This window comes from Phocoena sinus, chromosome 2 (assembly GCF_008692025.1).
Source record: "Phocoena sinus isolate mPhoSin1 chromosome 2, mPhoSin1.pri, whole genome shotgun sequence".
In the NCBI taxonomy this organism is placed as follows: Eukaryota; Metazoa; Chordata; class Mammalia; order Artiodactyla; family Phocoenidae; genus Phocoena; species Phocoena sinus.
This window is the reverse complement of record NC_045764.1, coordinates 154,020,932-154,039,944: the sequence shown is the minus strand read 5'-3', so window position 1 is coordinate 154,039,944 and position 19,013 is coordinate 154,020,932. Positions and strand designations below refer to the sequence as shown.

Here is a 19,013-nt window from a genome sequence, read left to right as displayed (position 1 = left end):
CCAAAAGCAGAGGGAGGAATTAAACCTTAACCCTTCAGCCAAGAAAGACAAAAGTTTTCCTTTACTCTCTTCCTGGAAAAACTTAGAATTTGATGAGAGTGTGAACCTAACACAGACTGACTGTCATATCTTCCCGGAGGCACTGATGAAAAATAACATTTCTGGATCCTGAGGATCTTTTCTTTCTTCCCCCCAAAGGCTCCATGTTTTTCATGACAATTCAGGTCTGGGAACATCCGGGTTAGGGAATTTTTTCAAAAAACTCAGCTCCTCTATTCCAAGTGTTGGCTAAAGGTTTGGGAACTGTGATCGCTCTTTCTAGAAAGAGAAGAGCAATGCACAGGTCAATGCAATTTCTAGAGGTAACAAGCTCTGTGGTTTCCAGGACCTTATATACAAGAAGGACTGCGACAGGGCTGTACTGAGGAAGTGGAGAATGTGGACTTCCTTGTTAACTTTGGAGACCCCTAGCCCCAAAGAGCCAGGTCTTACTGAATGCACAGGAGGGGCTGGACAGAAACGCACAAAAGGAGTAGACGTTCCCCCTCCTGCAGGGACAGGCAAATGCCTTACGATGACCAGAGCAAGGGGCCCACAACTGGAAACATGAAAGGTGTTATGCAGCAGGGAAGCGGCCCTCTTCCCTCAACAATGAATCATCCATCCTGCTCACCCTGGCAGTTGCAGTCCCTCTATCCTTCCCAAACAAAGAACAAAAGGCTGTAAAGCAAGACTGAAATCTTCAAGCAGAGCTATTTTGTTGCAGTAACTTTCAAGGAGAAAAAATTCAACAACAACACTCTTGAAAATGAGCAGAGATAAACTTGTGAATTAAAGAGCGACTTAACACTAGATGAATTTGAGCCAGAAGTTTAAGAATGTGAGCTTTGGAAGGAGGATAACCCTAGATGCAAGTTCATTTTCTGCCATTTACGAAGTGTGTGCTGTTGGCAAAGTCAGTCTCTATGCGCCTCAATTTCCACATCTGTAAAATGGAAAGAATAGTACTGACCTCTCATTGTTATTTGGAGAATTAAGTAAAATAATGGATGCAACAGCATAGTCCAAAGGCCTGGTAGGCAGCAAGTGTTATATAAATAATAGCTATATAGAAAACCAATATTAATATTATAATTTAATATGTATATAATATGCATTTAATATATGATTTGATAGTATGAAACCAATTCCACATTATAAATATAGTTATCAGGAATAGCAATGCATCCACATTCTCCCAGACAATAAAGAGGTCTATAAGAATTCATGTTACAGGAATGAAGTAATATTTTTAAGTAAGACTGTTAGCCTATAAAAAATTCTTTTAATTAATCTTATAATGATCCAAAAGCATAGCATGGTTTAAGATAGCCTTTATGAAGAACTTCTAAAATAGAGAGATACTTTAATGACTTTTTTTAACAGAAGAAAATTTGCTAGAGGAACAAAGAGAGTTAAAGACTTTGTTCTTGGTTATAAAACCTCTATTATAATCCTAGATAGTGGAGGTTTAGGGGAAAAAAGAAAGGAGCTGTGCTAGTCCTATTTTATTCTCCTTGGTAATCGCCCTGTATCTGATACCAAATATCAAATATCTAACCTATGTCACTAATTCTAATCAATACCTAACATTATTCTATATCTAAGATAGCTCAATGAAAACTCTATTTAGCCTTCCCTGCACTTCAAATACAGATATTCTGCCTTAGGTTCCAAAAAATCTACCTGAGAAGATGCTGGTTAACCCAACCTAAGTCTAAAGATGATAAAAATAAGATTTTACATCTATGCAAATAATATTATCCTAGGACATAACATGCAAAAGTGGGTCTTCACTAAAGATGGAAGCTCAGATAACGGATGGATTTCAATACAAGATTAAGCGAAGAACAAACACATGGAAGAGAATAGCCAAAGCATAAGACAAGAGAAACCCATAGGATGACTTCCATCTCCAGCTCTAGAGATGCCAGGACAGGAGCAAAGGGCCAACAACCAGCAGTAGGAATTTCTCAAAGGACACTTGCTCTTTCTAAGTGAATCAGAGAAGGGTGCTATAGGAGAGTATTCCCTGCTCAACTTAAGTAGGAAAAATCTCAAGGAGAGAAAAAAGAAATCCACCAAAGTAAAGAAACAAAGGACTAGGGCAAAGCATTTTCAGATTTCCTTCCACAAATTAGCAGGACAAATGCCAGGAGCACTCCAAAGGCCCAAAGGGGCCATTATTCACAGTTGGAGCTAACACTAAATTCCCAAATAAATAAAAATTTTAAAGCCAAGAAAGAGGGCCTTAGGCCCTCTCTTAGGTGGAGAGAGGTTTGTTTTTGTTTCAATCAGAGCTTGGCTGATATTCCTAACCCCAAATTTGCTTCTGGATTGAAATAAAGGGAGAACTTAGAAATAAGGATAGAACTGCTGTAATTCTGAATAAAGCATTGTAAATCAGGCATCCTAAACAGGGGTCCACAGGGGTGCATTCACAGTCGCCCCTTGCACTCAAGGTACAGCCTCTCACACCTCATCTCCACCCAACCCCGAGCAAACGTTTCTTAGATGGGGATGGAGGTGGACAGTAGGTGGCGATGTAGGTTAAATGAACTTGAACACGGACTTCACTGAATCCAGACAGACTTCAGGGGAGGGAGTAGGGGACTCTGTCTGCACAAAGGAAGCAAAGGTGTCTCTAACCTGGGTTGCAACAAGGAAACAGCCTCCTCGACGCACTGTAGGACTTCAGCCCTAACTCTCCTCCATCACAGTCATTTTCTCCCCGCTTTTTGCTAATGCTGAAAGCCTTTCCACTAATGGAAATTGTCCCACTCACACCTTGACATGGAATATACATAAGAAGGCAGTAATTTTGCAACAAATCAAAACAAAATACATGTCATGAAATAAACTAATACTGGATTCCTCTAAACTATCACGGAAAACACAGATGATGCTGATTTATTTTCCCTCAATTTCCTCTCTTCTCAAGGGTTCCAAATTATAGCCCTCACTTGTGAAAAAAATTCTATCAAAATTTAGACTAGGGTTCTCTAATGGTAGTCAGCAGGCAATCTACATCAGAATTCCTGAGCACGCTTATTAAAGTGTAGATTCTTGGTCCCATCTTGACCTAGTAAATCAGATGCTCAGAGCCTGGAGAGGAGGAAAACACATTTTAACCAGCCCCTCACTTAGGCAATAAAATTGCTCTTCATATCTGATACGTCACTGAATAGCCTACCAAGAAGTAGGCAAAAGCCTTTCTGAATAACAGTATTTATATTCAGGGCAGGAGCAGAAGCTGGAATTTGTAAGGAGAAAGCTGTTTTTCTCCCCTCTCCCCACCATATCATGACAGATAACAGAATCTGTATCAAAGAATAAGTAGCACACTCTTTCCTTTTTTCCTTTTATTTTGTATCTTGCCTGTTTCCTAAGACTCCCTGGTCTGGAAAGTTTAAACATTTTAACTTTTTCAAGTGCATACAACTTCAATACTTAAGAGATTTTGGATGAAGTAGACAAATTTTACAAGAGAGCTTAAAAACTGGTTTAGGGTGTGCTGTGTGTCAGAGCAAGACCACACGTATAGCAAATTACAGGGGCACCCCTACAGTGCTCAGGGGAGAACCCGGATGCAAAAAACTAGATTCAAAGTATAGTGGCTGGAGGAAAACGAGTACAAAATTCTGAGAGCCCGTGAAAGATCATTTCATTCTGAGAAGGGGTCATATTTCTAGATCAGATTAAGGTGAGACACATTGCATTTTCTACATGCCACAGGCTTAGCATATTTGAGGGGCAGGGCCCTTTATAAAAGTTGCACTTAGTTTTACTACACTATTAGACCCAGTAGTTGTGCAGAGGTTCCTTGGTAAATGAAGGCCCTGGATAAGACCAAAGTGTTACAAGGTTGAGTGCTTTGTGTAGCTGAATCTCCCAACAGAAAGTACAACAGAGAACAAAGTCTATGTATACAATAAACTGTAGCAACAACAACGAAATAACAGACAGACATACAGTGGGTGGGAAATATAACTGTTTTTTCATAACTCATCTCTCCAACTCATTAAAAAAGATTGAGGGAAAAAGAAAACTGGATATCAAGTGCCCAGGTCATACTTTAAAAAGAACACAGATGCCTGGGGAGTTCTAACAGGCTATGACAAACCTCATCTCCCTGTGTGGGAGCCTGTCACGTGCCCCCAACCTATTGCTTCCTCCTTCTCTGAAGGTGTGGCCGGCCCACTGCTGTCACCACCAGCTGCCACCAACTGCAGAAGCAGCTGGTGGAATACATTTCAGCAGAGAATCTCAGCAAAGTGCGTAAGTCCCGTACGGGCAGCTGTAAGCAGAGCTATCATCAGCCGGGCTGAGCTATTTTTGGAACCATCTTAACTGACAGTCCTCTGCTATACTCTCTTCCCGCTTTCCTTTTCCAGCCCTCCTGTCTCTCTCTTCCCCAACCTGAGACACCCAGGAGTGACTGATCAATAATATGATAAAGAGCAGACAGCTGAAGGGAACTGGTAAACAACTGACATAAGTAGATAGATTCAGGAGCCATACACAATACAGAGGACATGATTAAGGCTGGGGCGTCTGTAGACAGATAGCCTGTGTAAGAATTCAGGCTTCACAGATGGACTGGGGGTGGGTGGGGGGAGGAGAGTTGGGAAGGGGAGGTTGCAAAACAAAATAAAAACTTCTTAAGGAGCATTCTCTCCTCCACACGCACCACATGCTGCATGGGGTTCTCGATTTAGCAGGGCAAAGAGTACAACGGACATGCTGCCCCTTAACCTTCCAAAGCTTGGTGAGCACAAGAGTGGCTAGAGAGTTGGTCATGAGCGAGAAGGAAGAGAAAATTCAGCAGACCCAAACCAACTCCCCTGCTTGTACCCCAAGACTCAGAAGTGAAGCTTTGTGCCTCTTAGTGGAATGTTTAGACAGGAGCCTCCCCTCTGTGACCTGGTCACAGGGGCTGAAGATCAACACAGCAAGGGACACACAGACCCAGCACTCAAAGGCGAGCTGACCCCCAGATGCCCAGGAGTTGGCACTAACAGCCCTGTTACATTTTCTTAAAATAACGGAAGCTTTGAATTTCATGTTTATAGTCTGGTTTTCCCCTTTATCATTGTCCACATTTTTTCTCTTATTAACAATGATGAAGTAAAACAGTACAGCATGCTGGGAAGGGTGTTGAAGGCAGAAGGGCCTGGGTTTGAGGTCCAGATGAGCAATTCAACCCCCTCCCTCTTTCCTCTGTACCTGTCTCCCCTTGAACAAAGTACTCAAAGTCTTGAGAGAACATGAGAATATGTAAATTGAATCACATCACTCATCTCCTGAAACATCCCGAAAGCTTCCTGCTCCTCTTTGAATAAGATCCTTATTCAAAGGATCCTTTGAATAAGATCCAAACTCCTTGCCTTGACCTGCAAGACCCTTGCATGGCCCATGCCTCTTTTCTTACCACCTGCCTTCACCTGTTCACTCTTCGGCCTCATATGCTTTCTTTCTACCCTGCAAACACACCTACAGTGTTCCCACATCCACGAGACCCTCTGCCTGGACCCTCCTCCCTAGATGCCCACAAGGCGGCCTCCTGCTCTTAATTCAGGCTTCAGATCAGTGTCCCCTGCTGGGGAGGCCTTCCTGACCACCCTCCTACCCCGACTCATAAGGAAAGCCGTTGCCTCATCTGACTTTTTTCATGACATACTGCCCCAGAAAAATTATGCTATTTATTTGTTGACTTGCTAATTGCCTATCTCCCTTCTCTAAAATACGAGCTATCTTGTTCAGAGCTACATTATCAGCACTTAGAAATATGGGCACTCAATAAATACTGGATGGATATTATTGAATACACTTGTTTCCTCACCACAAAGAGGAATGATGATACCTCCTTGGCAGTGTTGTTAAGAGGACTAAATGAGAAAATGAACATAAAGTGTTGGCCGCAGTGCCTGAAACACAGTAAATCTTTAATGCTTGGATTTTTTTTTTTTCTTTTTACAGATTTTGAAGGCCACTCCCTACCACCTGAAATAGCTTTCTTCTACCCTGATAACTCAAAATCTTTCAGTCTTTTACAAATGCTCATTCCAAGTATAAGTTTTCCTGACCCAAGATTCCTCCTCTTGACCAAGGTATTTGATGCTTTTCTTATTAAAATACACTAAGAAAAACAGTAAGTGATGGGCTTCCCTGGTGGCGCAGTGGTTGAGAGTCCGCCTGCCGATGCAGGGGACACGGGTTCATGCCCCGGTCCGGGAAGATCCCACATGCCGCAGAGTGGCTGGGCCCGTGAGCCATGGCCGCTGAGCCTGCGTGTCCCGAGTCTGTGCTCCGCAATGGCAGAGGCCACAACAGTGAGAGGCCCGCGTACCACACACACACACACACACAAAACCAGTAAGTGAAAAGAATCGCTCGAATTTCTTAGATTACCTATGGGAACAAAGCCAACTGTTCAGGCCAAGAAATGCCCATCTAGCTGTACCTAAAGGATAGATGGACACACTACGATCCCCATAGAAATGGTGCTAGGAAACCATGAAAATGATTGTTACGTAAGCTTTGCAAGACTAGAAATCTTGGAAGCTTCCTGACATGTATAGGCTAGTGAGACTGGAGCTCCAAGGGTTACTGAAGGGAGAGGTCACTCAAAAGGCATGAGGTCTTAGGCAAAAAATGAAAAATGAGATAACCAGGAGCACTGAACGATTTATAGTATAATAATTGCAGAATTTGCTGAAGAGTATTAAAATAAACCATTTTAGTTACCAACCTATAGAAACAAGAGAACAGCAGACAAACAGAATCCAGCCTATACATGTCAGGAAGCTTCCAAGATTTCTAGTCTTGCAAAGCTTACGTAACAATCATTTTCATGGTTTCCTAGCACCATTTCTGCGGGGATCATAGTGTGTCCATCTATCCTTTAGGTACAGCTAGATGGGCATTTCTTGGCATGAACAGTTGGCTTTGTTCCCATAGGTAATCTAAGAAATTCGAGAGATTCTTTTCACTTACTGTTTTTCTTAGTGTATTTTAATTGAAAGGATCATACACTATGATCAAGTGGGGTTTACTCCAGGAATGCAAGGATTCTTCAACATACGCAAATCAATCAACGTGATACACCATATTAACAAATTGAAGGAGAAAAACCATATGATCATCTCAATAGATGCAGAGAAAGCTTTCGACAAAATTCAACACCCATTTATGATAAAAACCCTGCAGAAAGTAGGCATAGAGGGAACTTTCCTCAACATAATAAAGGCCATATATGACAAACCCACAGCCAACATCGTCCTCAATGGTGAAATACTGAAACCATTTCCACTAAGATCAGGAACAAGACAAGGTTGCCCACTCTCACCACTCTTATTCAACATAGTTTTGGAAGTTTTAGCCACAGCAATCAGAGAAAAAAATAAAATAAAAGGAATCCAACTCGGAAAAGAAGAAATAAAGCTGTCACTGTTTTCAGATGACATGATAATTCACATAGAGAATCCTAAAGATGCTACCAGAAAACTACTAGAGCTAATCAATGAATCTGGCAAAGTAGCAGGATACAAAAATAATGCACAGAAATCTCTGGCATTCCTACACACTAATGATGAGAAATCTGAAAGTGAAATTAAGAAAACACTCCCATTTACCACTGCAACAAAAAGAATAAAATATCTAGGAATAAACCTACCTAAGGAAACAAAAGACCTTTATGCAGAAAATTATAAGACACTGATGAAAGAAATTAAAGATGATACAAATAGATGGAGAGATATACCATGTTCTTGGATTGGAAGAATCAACATTGTGAAAATGACTCTACTACCCAAAGCAATCTACAGATTCAATGCAATCCCTATCAAACTACCACTGGCATTTTTCACAGAACTAGAACAAAATATTTCACAATTTGTATGGAAACACAAAAGACCCCGAATAGCCAAAGCAACCTTGAGAACGAAAAACGGAGCTGGAGGAATCAGGCTCCCTGACTTCAGACTATACTACAAAGCTACAGTAATCACGACAGTATGGTACTGGCACAAAAACAGAAATACAGATCAATGGAACAGGATAGAAAGCCCAGAGATAAACCCACACACATATGGTCACCTTATCTTTGATAAAGGAGGCAAGAATATACAGTGGAGAAAAGACAGCCTCTTCAATAAGTGGTGCTGGGAAAACTGGACAGCTACATGTAAAAGAATGAAATGAGAACACTCCCTAACACCATACACAAAAATAAACTCAAAATGGATTAAAGGCCTAAATGTAAGGCCAGAAACTATCAAACTCTTAGAGGAAAAAATAGGCAGAACACTCTATGACATAAATCACAGCAAGATCCTTTTTGACCTACCTCCTAGAGAAATGAAAATAAAAACAAAAATAAACAAATGGGACCTAATGAAACTTCAAAGCTTTTGCACAGCAAAGGAAACCATAAACAAGAACAAAAGACAACCCTCAAAATGGGAGAAAATATTTGCAAATGAAGCAACTGACAAAGGATTAATCTCCAAAATTTACAAGCAGCTCATGCAGCTCAATAACAAAAAAACAAACAACCCAATCCAAAAATGGGCAGAAGACCTAAACAGACATTTCTCCAAAGAAGATATACAGATTGTCAACAAACACATGAAAGAATGCTCAACTTCATTAATCATTACAGAAATGCAAATCAAAACTACAATGAGATATCATCTCACACCAGTCAGAATGGCCATCATTAACAAATCTAGAAACAGTAAATGCTGGAGAGGGTGTGGAGAAAAGGGAACCCTCTTACACTGTTGGTGGGAATGTAAATTGATACAGCCACTATGGAGAACAGCATGGAGGTTCCTTAAAAAACTACAAATAGAACTACCATACGACCCAGCAATCCCACTACTGGGCATATACCCTGAGAAAACCATAATTCAAAAAGAGTCATGTACCAAAATGTTCGTTGCAGCTCTATTTACAATAGCCAGGACATGGAAGCAACCTAAGTGTCCATCAACAGATGAATGGATATAGAAGATGTGGCACATATATACAATGGAATATTACTCAGCCATAAAAAGAAATGAAATTGAGTTATTTGTAGTGAGTTGGATGGACCTAGTCTGTCATACAGAGTGAAGTAAGTCAGAAAGAAAAAAACGAATACCATATGCTAACACATATATATGGAATCTAAGGAAAAAAAAAAAAAAGGTCATGAAGAACCTAGGGGTAAGACAGGAAATAAAGACAGAGACCTATTAGAGAATGGACTTGAGGATATGGGGAGGGGGAAGGGTAAGCTGTGACAAAGTGAGAGAGTGGCATGGACATATATACACGACCAAACGTAAAATAGATAGCTAGTGGGAAGCAGCCGCATAGCACAGGGAGATCAGCTCAGTGCTTTGTGATCACCTGGAGGGGTGGGATGGGGAGGGTGGGAGGGAGGGAGACGCAAGAGGGAAGAGATATGGGAACATATGTGTATGTATAACTGATTCACTTTGTTATAAAGCAGAAACTAACACACCATTGTAAAACAATTATACTCAGATAAAGATGTTAAAAAAAAAAAAAAGGAAGAGAGCAGCAGAGAAATGAGCAGCAACACAGCTATTTTTAGCTTAGCAGCTCTCCCACAGCATGGGGTTCAGGGACGGGGGGCTGGGGGCGGATCAGCCTCACAGAAGTCCATTTCCGACCCCTTGGTTACAAACCTTCAGGGGCAATATTTTAATCTCTTCCCCAGGGAGTTATTTCAGTGTATGAAACTAAATTGTAAATTCCACGTGATCAGGACCTAGACATGACTACAACTCTTGTATCTTTACACAGTGCCTAGTGAGGATTCAACAGAATCAACACTTTCCAGCTGATACATGGGCTCCTTTTCAAAGTTCTACATAACAAGATTAGTCCTCTAAAGGACTGAAATCTCTGAGTCATGGGGATACTGATAAGAACACTCAGTTTCTCTGATCCCAGCATTTAACATCACGTTATTAAACCACATCTGAGATCCACTAGTTTTCAAAAGTTTGGGGAAAATGTCCAAGGAGATGCCTTTTGCTTACAGTAGTGCCTGCCTTTGGTCTAGGTGCTTTCATTATCCATTAATGCCCTCCTCCTCCTCTCCCTTCCCTCGGGGAAGTAGGCTGGTATTGACCACTGATGGGCATCAAGGCACGGGGAGGACTCGTCCAAAGCAATGGCAAAAGGGGAACAAAGACTAAGGTATAGCCTCCTTCCTACTTAGCCTAGTGGCAAATTCTCATGCCACGTACCATGTTATAATCAGCTGTTAGTTTAATTATGAAATACCTGAATGCTGTGTAATTACAGCTGTTTTTCACAAATGACTGCCTCCTTATAAAGTGAAACGTCCAGCTAAGTAGTAACACCTGGAATCTGGAAGGATTCACAGCAAGAACTCAGCAGGGCAGCTGATGGTGCCAAGGTCTTGTGTGGACTTCTTGAAGCAGCCTTCACTAGCTGTTTGACAGCTATAATTATATGCAACTGGAAAACCTGATAACGGTTTTTGATCCAGGACCCAAAGTTAAGTATCCTTGGGTTAAAAACAATTTTCTAAAATACACACACACACACACACACACACACACACACACACACACACATTTTTTAAAGAATTTCTCATTCCAAGGCCAAGGTAAGTGGAAAGCTACCTTGCAGAAAAACAATTTCATATGTAATTCTGAACAAAAGCAAAGAATGAAACAGAACAATTTTAACCCACTTAAGTGATGGTTCCACTATTATGAAACAATCAAATGTAAAATGTGATGATAATTACATTATTTTTTGCTCACTATTACTAAAGCATAAGAGAAAGTGAATTGTGAAGATGTTAGCATTCCAAACCACAGGACTTTTCAGGAAATGCAGGAAGAGATGTTGATATTCACCCATGAAAACGCTGCTAAATTGCAAATACCTGAACATGTTATTGTCCTATCCATTTGCAGTGAGAATTGTGGCTTGCTTTAGCCATTTTCTGATATCTGCATGCTATAGTTTGGAAACCAAAAGGCTAGCCTAATCACCAGCTTTAGCCACAACGAGTAAGTCACATGCCCTTGCCATGACAAATGGTTTAGAGTAAAAACAATATTTCTACTATCTTTTCTATAAAAAGTAATAATATTTCTACTATCTTTTCTATAAAAAGTATCAAGCAACTTGGTAAAGTTATCAGCTTATTCTACTTCCATGTCATGTATATTTCTCACTTTTTCATTACATTAAAGTTCCCAAACCAGGAACCACTCTTCAATATGTGATTCCTGGTTGTAAGAACATGTGAAACATTTTAAATATTTGCTAAGCATTTGATGATACTCAATAAAACTCCCATAGATGGCTAAAGTAGCATTATTTCATGTTTGTCGGGATAAAAGAAGTTGAATGTGCCATATAAGCTGGAAACTCTGATGGATATGGCACTAGATGTGATTAAGATCCATATTTCAAAAATGTTCCCTTTATAACAGTTGCTGCTGACAACTCCCAGGGAAGAGACCTCAGTACACTTAAATGAATACATTATATCTTTGTAGAAAAAGGAAAAATTAACCTGAAATTCCAAATATATTTTATTGTTAAATAATTTTCTTTATTGCTTCCTGGCATGTGTATTATTCTAGTTACACATATGAACACCAGGAAAAAGTGAGTATATTAATCTTGATTTAAATTAAAAAAATTTTTTTAATTCCTTAATATTTTGTGTTAAGACAAGGTAGAAAAAAAATCCCATGTTACAAAATAAATCTCTTACCTTCATTCTCCTGACCAATTAACTTTGGAAATCCTATATTATGTTAGCAGAGATGCAGCATTTACACTTCTACCTTCAATAAAACTTATTCAGAATCACACAAAAATTTAAAATTTGCAGCAGAATCTAGGTTAACATGTACCTTTACAGTATCCATAAAAATAGGTATGTGAAGCAAATTAAGATATCAAACCAATTTTGCTGAGCCTATTTGCCTTCTTACAAAAATAAAATAGTTTTAAGCATGCTACAAGTAACTTGGAGGAAATATTTCAATTAACTGAAATGGCAGTAGTAAGTCAGGTTTATATATTCTTTAAGATCATTTATTGGGATGAAGGTATACAACACACACACATACACACACATATCTTGGTCTAGTTATTGCATGCTTTTTAAAGCAATTTTATTTCTTGAAAAATCCATGATATACTCTTTCATTAATTCAGAATGACTTCTCCCTCTGGCTGTCTGAAATTATAATAGGTTACTGCTCACTGTGTTAGTCTCTTCTAGTAATTCTTACCAGAATGTAGAATTCTTTAGCATTCATCTGAAGCACTGTTGTCGAACACCGTTACCTAGAAAACTAACTTGTTTTTCAAGGCAAGACACTCTAATTAACTTCCCTGAGCTGGCCTTAATTCTTTTAGAACCATTTCCTCAAATTCTATTTAACTGAGGGGAAGGACTTGATTTTGAGTCAAATTAACTCAAGGCATTTTATTTAGATACAAGTAATTCTCCTTAGATAAGTGTTTTCACAGCCCCAAACAATAATGGATTAAAAATAATTTTTTCCAAAGTTTCACAAAATTACTACACAGGACAAGAGCAGATGCATTATTTTCTGTGAAACAAACTGATTTGATTATTTTAGGGTAGGATAAGGTTTTTTCCAGTCTACAGTATCCAATCAGCTGGTGACTTTGGAGCATCTAGGCATGCGTACTGAAACTACCAATGGTTGAGCTGTTTTACCCAATTACGCCAAGATCATTGACTATTGTGAAATCCTCTATATTGCCCAAATAATTAGACCTACGAGTCTGATGCACAGTTTCTTAACCCTACAAGTCTTACCTCTAATGTCCTGGTTTCGTCATTTCTTTAAACATGGTTCAAATGTTGATTTAACTATTTCTCAACTGAAGCACTGGCTTGCTTCTAATTTAATAATTGTATATTTGAATTTTTAAAAAGTATACTCTGACAACGAACACCTACTCTATATACCTGTGAATCCGTCTCCCCAAGGGAATAAACAAGAATCAAACAAAGGATGACTGTGAATCACAAGGTGAGTTCCTTAACTCACAAAATTGTGATTATAGATCAGTCTAATGCGGACAGTTTAAGATAGAGACATACAGTCCTTTTCCCTCTGCCCCACCTGCTACAGTTTAATCACAATGATGTCTTCCTGTTCCTCAAGCCAAATATATTCCTTTCATAAGCCCTTGACTTCTGTGAATGCCTCTGCACAGAATGCTCTTTCCCTAAACCTTCCCAAGACTGAATCCTTCTCATCATTCAAGTTTCAAATGTCCAAAGCTCAAATATCATTTTCTCATAAAGGCTTCCAGGATGGTCCTACCTAAAGGTGTACTTTCTCCCACTTCTAGGCATGTACTTTAGTCTATATCATTCTATTCATTGCATTTGGCACTATCTGAACTCACTTAGGTATTTATATGTTCACAAACAACTCAAACAGCATGCAAACCTCGTGAGACTGGGCAGCATTGGTCTTCTTTAGCACTGCATTACCAGCATCTACAATAAAAACTGCTTTAAATGAATAGTTTTTCAAACTTCCATTTGCCCTATCGTTTGGAATCCCAGATAGTTTAGTCTACTTCCCAAACATAATTTCTAAAAATGCACCTCTCTTTTGGTTCTAGTCCAGGGATTGGCAAATTATGGCCCTCAGGCCAAATCTGGCCTGCTGCTTCTTTTAGTAAATTAAGTTTTACTGGTACTCAGCCTTGCCCATTAGCTTACGTATCATCTATGGCAGCTTTTGTACTTCACGGGCAAAACGGAGTTGTGACAGAGAATTGAGTTGTTGTGACAGAGACTATATGGCTCACGAGCTTAAAATATTCACTATCTGGCCATTTATAGAAAAAGTTAGCCAACCTCCGTCTAGACCTTTTAGAGTAGACCACCAGTTTCTAAGTCTTGATGGAAATATTCAGAGGTAAAGTTTATTCAATGCCAGAGACTCTCATTTGTGAGACAAATATTTAAGGAAGAGCTTCATTACTTTTAGTTGAAGCAAGATTCTCTCCAAAAGAGAGTGAATTTGAAAGTTAACCTGCCTCCCAAACATGGAACTTGCCATCAACAGAATTACTCACTGATACCACTTGTATCAGTAATAACTGAACAATAAATTAAGCGGTAATTTAGAAGGGAAAGCGAAACCAACATATAATCACATTGAAAACTGATGAAATCCTCATCAATAGACACTTGCTGTCTGCAGGTGACTGTGCAGTAAACCATCAGTCTTGGATACCGAGGGTCTAAGCAAACCAGTTCCCTGGTACAAAACAATTTGAGTGGAAGGATATTACGACTCCCAGGAGAGTGAATATGTGTTTTCAAAGGTGGTGACAATAATATCAGACACAACTAAGTATACTGTTACATAGAACAAAGGATACTGCAGGTATGAGGAAATGCTCTTCCTTGAGTACAAATGCTAGAAGAAATCTAGCTTACCTCCCTGAAGGGATGTTGTCTTTTCCCCGACACTGTTTTGGGTAAGAGCTAGCCTGAGGCTGAGATAGCCAGATAGCTCAGCATGTCAGCTCCCACTGCAGTGCCCCAGAACACAGGGAAGACAGGCGCAAGGCAAGCCAGCTGCTCAGTGGAAGCCTACATAAATCATTCTTTCCAGAAAGACAGTGAAAAATGGCATGGCCTGGTGGCCCTTAGGAATGGCAGTCATAATAGCCACAGCAAGTGTTTCACCTTCATTAACTCAAAACCAATTTGCTCTTGTTCTGTTCCAAAGATTCTGTGGTACTTGTTGAAAAGACAAAGCTTTCCGTTTAAAACATTCTGATGGGACCCAACAGTTTTTTCATCATCCATTCCCCTCGAAGGGGATTTACTTGATTCATCTTAGATTAGGTAAAGGTGAACAGAGAATAACAAATTAGAAACAAAGGCACTGGTAGCATCATTCTAAAGATGGTGAACAGTCAATTATTTCTAAAATGTTTCTTTTTTCCTTCTTCTTCAATCCAAGGGATTTTTGTAGCAATGGTACATTAGTGTGACAAATTCCAAATTCTGTTTCCTAGTTACTAATGCTCCACCAGAGCAATGAAATGGTAATTTAGGCTTTTAAAGGCTGAAGTTCAGTAAAACTGGACTCGTAGTTTGAACTTCCATTCACAACTGGGCACCAGAGGAAGATAATCCTTAGGACAGGGAAGTGAAGACATCATAACAGGGCATGTGTGATTACTGATCACACCCACTCAGGGAGAACTGATTTTTACTAACAAAATTATGCCAAAAACTTCAGTCCCTTCAACACTGACACTGCAAAACAAAGCATGTTTGTGTTGGCCAGGAAAATGTGATGCATTGTTGTATGCCACTGTGCAAACCTCTCCGGAAAGGATAGTTAATATGATTCATAATGTGTCCTTGACCATGAGGGAAGACATCCAGGAAAAATTAGGACTTACAAAATGCATTGTTAAAAGTCTACCAAAATTTAGAACAAGTCAAGTTGTCTATAATATGGTTTAGTAATTAAATGGTGGACAATTATGCCACCAAAAAAACAAACCTTCTTTCTGATAACTGAAGTTTCCTCATCTATGAAACTCAAATAATAATTTTATCTATTCCTAGGGCCAACTTAACAGGCATGCAACCAGTAGAGTCACAGAGAGCCCTGTTGGTTTGGGGTACAAAGCTTGGCAATCGCTGTCTTAAAATTCATAAGAATTTTATCTTTGAACATCAAAAGCAGCTTCAGTGTGAGAATCTGAGAAGGGAGATTTTCCAGCTGAAATAAAGATATGAGTGAAGAAATATCAGAGGCTCAAAAATAAGGTGGGGGAGGGCAGACAGCAGAAGCAAGAAGAACTACAATCCTGCAGGCTGTGGAACAAAAACCACATTCATAGAAAGATAGACAAGATGAAAAGGCAGAGGGCTATGTACCAGATGAAGGAACAAGATAAAACCCCAGAAAAACAACTAAATCAAGTGGAGACAGGCAACCTTCCAGAAAAACAATTCAGAATAATGATAGTGAAGATGATCCAGGACCTCAGAAAAAGAATGGAGGCAAAGATCGAGAAGATGCAAGAAACGTTTAACAAAGACCTAGAAGAATTAAGGAACAAAAACCTAGAAGAATTAAAGAACAAACAAACAGAGATGAACAGTACAATAACTGAAATGAAAAATACACTAGAAGGAATCAACAGCAGAATAACTGAAGCAGAAGAATGGATAAGTGACCTGGAAGACAGAATGGTGGAATTCACTGCTGCAGAACAGAATAAAGAGAAAAGAATGAAAACAAATGAAGACACTCTAAGAAACGTCTGGGACAATATTAAATGCAACAACATTCACATTATAGGGGTCCCAGAAGGAGAAGAGAGCGAGAAAGGACCCAAGAAAATCTTTGAAGAGATTATAGTCTAAATCTTCCCTAACATGGGAAAGGAAAGAGCCACCCAAGTCCAGGAAGCGCAGAGCCCCATACAGGATAAACCCAAGGAGAAACACTCCGAGACACAGAGTAATCAAATTGGCAAAAATTAAAGACAAAGAAAAACTACTGAAAGCAGCAAGGGAAAAATGACAAGTAACATACAAGGGAACTCCCATAAGGTTAACAGCTGATTTCTCTGCAGAAACTCTACAAGCCAGAAGGGAGTGGCATGATATACTTAAAGTGATGAAAGGGAAGAACTTACAAGCAAGATTACTCTACCCGGCAAGGATCTCATTCAGATTCGATGGAGAAATCAAAAGCTTTACAGACAGGCAAAAGCTAAGAGAATTCAGGACCACCAAACCAGCTCTACAACAAATGTTAAAGGAACTTCTCTAAGTGGGAAACACAAGAGAAGAAAATGACCTACAAAAACAAACCCAAAACAATTAAGAAAATGGTCATAGGAACACACATATCAATAATTACCTTAAACGCGAATGGATTAAATGCTCCAACCAAAAGGCAAAGGCTCGCTGAATGGATACAAAAACAAGACCCATATATATGCTGTCTACAAGAGACTCACTTCAGACTTAGGGACACATACAGACTGAAAGTGATGGGATGGAAAAAAATATTCCATGCAAATGGAAAACAAAAGAAAGCCGGAGTAGCAATACTCATATCAGATAAAATCGACTTTAAAATAAAGAATGTTACAGAGACAAGGAAGGATACTACATAATGAACATGGGATCAATCCAAGAAGAAGATATAACAATTATAAATATATATGCTCCCAAGATAGGAGCACCTCAATACATAAGGCAAATACTAACAGCTATAAAAGAGGAAATTGACCGTAACACAATAATAGTGGGGGACTTTAACACCACACTTACACCAATGGACAGATCATCCAAAGTGAAAATAAATAAGGAAACAGAAGCTTTAAATGACACAATAGACCAGATAGATTTAATTGATATTTATAGGACATCCCATCCAAAAACAGCCGATTACTCTTTCTTCTGAAGTGCACATGGAACATTCTCCAGGATAGATCACATCTTGTGTCACAAATCAAGCCTCAGTAAATTTAAGAAAATTGAAATCATATCAGGCATCTTTCCCGACCACAACGCTATGAGATTAGAAATCAATTACAGGGAAAAAATGTAAAAAACACAAACACATGAAGGCTAAACAATACGTTACTAAATAACCAAGAGATCACTGAAGAAATCAAAGAGGAAATCAAAAAATACCTAGAGATAAATGACAATGAAAACACGATGATCCAAAACCTATGGGATGCAGCAAAAGCAGTTCTAAGAGGAAAGTTTATAGCTATAAAAGCCTACCTCAAGAAACAAAAAAAATCTCAAATAAACAATCTAACCTTACAGCTAAAGGAACTAGAGAAAGAAGAACAAACAAAACCCAAAGTTAGCAGAAGGAAAGAAATCATAAAGATCAGAGCAGAAATAAATGAAATAGAAACAAAGAAAACAATAGCTAAGATCAATAAAACTAAAAGTTGCTTCTTTGAGAAGGTAAACAAAATTGATAAACCATTAGCCAGACTCACCAACAAAAAGAGGAAGAGGACTCAAATCAATAAAATTAGAAATGAAAAAGGAGAAGTTACAACAGACACCGCAGAAATAGAAAGCATCCTAAGGGACTACTACAAGCAACTCTATGCCAATAAAATGGACAACCTGGAAGAAATGGATAAATTCTTAGAAAGGTATAACCTTCCAAGACTGAACCAGGAAGAACTAGAAAATATGAACAGACCAATCACAAGTAATGAAATTGAAATTGTGATTAAAAATCTTCCAACAAACAAAAGTCCAGGACCAGATGGCTTCACAGGTGAATTCTATCAAACATTTAGAGAAGAGCTAACACCCATCCTTCTCAAACTCTTCCAAAAACTTGCAGAAGAAGGAACACTTCCAAACTCATTCTAAGAGGCCACCATCACCCTGTACCAAAACCAGGGGAAGATAGTACAAAAAAAAAAAAAAATTACAGACCAATAGCACTGATGAATATAGATGCAAAAATCCTCAACAAAATACTAGCAAACAGCATCCAGCAACACATTAAAAGGATCATACACCATGATCAGGTGGGATTTATCCCAGGGATGCAAGGATTCTGTAATATATGCAAATCAATCAATGTGATACACAACACTAACAAATTGAAGAAGAAAAACCATATGATCATCTCAATAGATGCAGAAAAAGCTTTTGACAAAATTCAACACCCATTTATGAAAAAAACTCTCCAGAAAGTGGGCACAGAGGGACTCTACCTCAACATAATAAAGACCACATAGGACAAACCCACAGCAAACATCATTCTCGGTGGTATAAAACTAAAAGCATTTCCTCTAAGATCAGGAACAAGAAAATGATGTCTACTCTCGCCACTATTATTCAACATAGTTTTGGAAGTGCTAGCCACGGCAATCAGAGA

General features: G+C 39.0%; 1 protein-coding gene across 11 annotated transcripts in view; it reads right to left on the bottom strand.

The window, feature by feature from the left end:
• NRXN3 (neurexin 3) overlaps window positions 1-19,013 on the bottom strand; it is a 1,706,389-nt gene that overhangs the window by 1,004,125 nt on the left and 683,251 nt on the right. The window lies entirely within an intron of this gene.